This window comes from Vicia villosa, unplaced genomic scaffold (assembly GCF_029867415.1).
Source record: "Vicia villosa cultivar HV-30 ecotype Madison, WI unplaced genomic scaffold, Vvil1.0 ctg.002650F_1_1, whole genome shotgun sequence".
NCBI classification, from domain to species: domain Eukaryota; kingdom Viridiplantae; phylum Streptophyta; class Magnoliopsida; order Fabales; family Fabaceae; genus Vicia; species Vicia villosa.
In genome coordinates this window covers 279,014-282,712 of record NW_026705995.1, presented here as the reverse complement: position 1 = coordinate 282,712, position 3,699 = coordinate 279,014, and the positions used below count along the sequence as shown (strand labels likewise).

Genomic DNA, 3,699 nt, shown 5'->3' with positions numbered 1-3,699 from the left:
ACATTAGTACTCTCTGTTTTAAAACAAATGTAATTTAAAAGACATACTATTTTTAATAAACTAACTTTAAAATAGTCATTACATACTATTTTTAATAAACAAACTTTTTTTTCTTTCTTTATGCACTCTGGTTCTTACGGGAATGAGATCCTAGTAATTCAGAGTTCGTGCCGAAAGGTCATGGCACTAGCCAAGTATTATTCCCACCAAGAATCAAACTCGGTATTCCCCGAACTTCGTCCTTAGCAGAAGCTCGTTTACTACTCGAGCTCAATTGCTTAGTTTTAATAAACTAACTTAAAAATAGTTATTAGAATATGTATTTGTTAAAAGTATAATAAATGATAATCTCTAACTTTGAGAGCTATCATGTTCGGGTTGGTTGAAAATATACATATTGAAAAAGTCTCACATCGTTTAATTTTGTAAAAGAATGAGTAGATTGTTGGATTTAGGAGTGTGCATGGATCAATAACCAAACCAAATTGAACCATATATATGGTTTGGTTTGGATCTTAAAACTATTTTATTAAAACCGGTTTATTTTTTTAAAACCGGTTTACATATGGTTTGGTTTGGTTCTAAACCGGTTTTTCACAAAAACCAATTTTAACAAAAAAAAACGGTTTTAAACCGGTTCTCTAAAAACCAGTTTTTATTTTCTTTTAAAAAACCAGTTTTAAAACCAGTTTTATAAAAAAAACCATTTTTAAAACCAGTTTTATAAAAAAACCAGTTTAAAACCAGTTTTTAAAAATAACCAGTTTAAAAACCAATTTTATATCATTTTCAAATAGCATTAAAACTAAACATAAAAAGACCATTATAAGAGTAAATACTTGTGACTTATAAGAGCAAATTTTGTTTAACATGTAAAGAGACATAAGTTCTACAAAATTAAGATTAAAACTAGTAATATTGTAATCCTAATATGGTCCACAAAACATCTAGCAATTACATGAAGTTTAATTAGACTGACACACCAAATATCATATAGCAACAAAAAATAGACACTCCAAAATGGACATGTTAAGTCCTCCTCTGTGTTGGTTTAAGCCTTGGTTTCAAGAAGCTCAGAGCACTTTCTTCTTCCACGCTAATGCCAAATTCTTCCTCAAGTCCCATCCCAATTTCAACCTGCACAAAATTTGAAATCCATAACTAACATGACCCTACCAAACCATTTACAGAACAAGAAAATGACCTCTGACCAGTAATTTATATCCATAACTAACATGAACCCAATTTAACATAATTTACACAGCATCCAAACATGATGCTACTAAAATATAATCCATGCATGAAAGTCACATCAGCAAAATACAATACATGCTGAGTTTGAACATGAACAACAAGAAAAGGAGTATAATTTATAAATATAATTGAAAAGCAATCATAAGGTTGTTCACTAAGAATGACATCATTGTATTGTATTCAATCATGTATACAAATAGGTGCACTCTTAATTTAAATAAATTGAGGAGACAATTTAATATATGCAAGACTGACAGTCTGGTTTGTGACGCATTCTTTTACATGAAACTTCTTCAAACACAGACTACTAAATGCTTGTGTTTCTTGACAAAGGGACCAATGTTTGTCTTACAATCTGAAATGTGGTAGAATGATATTACTGAAACTGATCTAAAATATTACATCCAAAGGGCTGGTTTTTAAAAACACATGTAATTATAAAGCATGGCATGTTGAGTAATAACCAGTAGCATATACAAACATAACCCAAATAGAGTAGATATTTAGTAGAAAAGCTTTACCGAGTGCAGTACAACAATTAAACCGACAAGTCTTTTTCAAGTGCAACAGAGGTTGAAGATGTTGAACAGCTAGCACCATCTTCCGTATAAAGTAATTCTATAAAACATATAAATACATTTCATTATGCCTCAAGTATAATAAATAATAATACATTAGCGAATATACTTAGTTATCATACCTTGCTCATATCTCTCAAGAAGATCAAAATCTTCATTTGTAATCAAGGATGAAGATGTTCCTTTGAGCCAATCCTGAGTGCATATCAGTGCTTCGACTGTTTTAGGTGTTAATGAGCTACGATATGGATCAAGCACCCTTTCTCATGTACTGAATGCAGACTCAGACGCCACTGTGCTTATTGGTATAGCTAGCACATCTCTTGCAATGTTTGCAAGGATGGGATAGCGGCCAGAGTTTACTCTCCACCACTCTAGAACATTTATCTCCATGTTATGCTCTAACTTCTCTCCAAGATAAGAAATTAATTCATTATCTGCATTGTCACACCCTTCTGAAAGATAGAACTCAACAGTTCCATAAGGATGACTAACACTACCAAAAACTTGCGGCTCATTTGAATTACCTTGAGGACACATAAATCCAACACAATATTCCTCATAAATAGATGTCAAGCAAGACTCTAAGGTTCCTTTCAAGGCATCAGCATCAACCTTATTATAATATCGTCGTACCATCCAATCAACCAATCTAACCTTGCGTCTAGGGTCGAAAACTAGAGCAATCAACAACAACATGTTAAGCTTATCATGTGATCCCCAATACTTATCATACTTCTTCTTCATCTTTTGAGCTGCTGAACGTAGATGTTCATCTTCAGACGCACACATAGCTACAATGCTCTTTCCAATACCCAGGACCTCAAACATATAAATATTGCTTGTCAAATATGATGACCCTGATATTTTTACAGTAGCATCATAAAACAATTTCAAGAATGGAATGATTAAGTTGATATGCTTCCAATCGTCTTTCGTCGGAACACCTTTTCCCTTTTTTGTCAATTCATTCACATATCTAACACAACATAAAATGAGAATAACTAAGATTAGTCTCTTCAATTTGTAAATACTAGGCTAACTACAACACAATCACATGGAACATACAGTGTGAAGTCACTATGCACAACCTTATGTGTCAATACTCAAATAGGGTCAATCCTAACTTCATCCTAACTACTGAGTTATATCTAATAACTGAATACAATTCCTAGCAATATTCACTAATAAAAAATTATATGAAATAACACTGTATGAAAATTCTTAACAGCCACGAAATCAAGTCTAACAAGTCATTAAATATTCAAATTGCAGAAACTATATTACACAAACATAAAATACTATCACAAATATTGCAAAATTAATTCACGTACCTTTTATTTCGGTAACCTAATTCTTCAAAAGTTCTTTCATGTTTTGATGCGGATACTAACATCAAGTAAGTTGAATTTCAACGAGTCTCAACATCTAGAGAAACTAAACCTTTATAGTCCATGCTCTCCTCATCAATACATGCCTTGAATTTAGCAAGTCTTGTAACAACCCATTTTTTTTATATATAGTATTTATTTTATTATAATATTTTATATTTTTTAGTGTGTTAATTAATTATTTAACTATTATGAGATTTAATTATTAATTTAATTAATTAAACTTGAGTACAATTGTGTTTAGTAGAATTAATTAAGTTATTAGAGAGTTAGATTAATTGGGCCTATTTATTTGAGTTATAAGCAATTGGGGGGTGCTATTATTTTTTTAAAGAGCCCAATATATTAAATAAAGATAGTAAGAGAGGAAATGAGGAGTAGGAGAAACATTAGTTCATTTTGCTGGTTTTGAAGAATAGAAGTGGAGGAGAGGAACAAGAAGAGGAACTAGGGTTTTTGGAGGAGAAATCAAGAGG

General features: G+C 31.4%; 1 long non-coding RNA gene across 1 annotated transcript; it reads right to left on the bottom strand.

Moving 5' to 3' along the window:
- Nucleotides 1–940: 940 nt before the first annotated feature.
- LOC131639481 (uncharacterized) lies at nucleotides 941–2,620 on the bottom strand. Its single transcript, XR_009294972.1, has 3 exons — nucleotides 1,955–2,620; nucleotides 1,776–1,872; nucleotides 941–1,137 (listed from the first exon to the last, which is right to left on the bottom strand). It is a non-coding gene; the product is annotated as an uncharacterized LOC131639481 (long non-coding RNA).
- Between the last annotated feature and the right edge of the window lie 1,079 nt (nucleotides 2,621–3,699).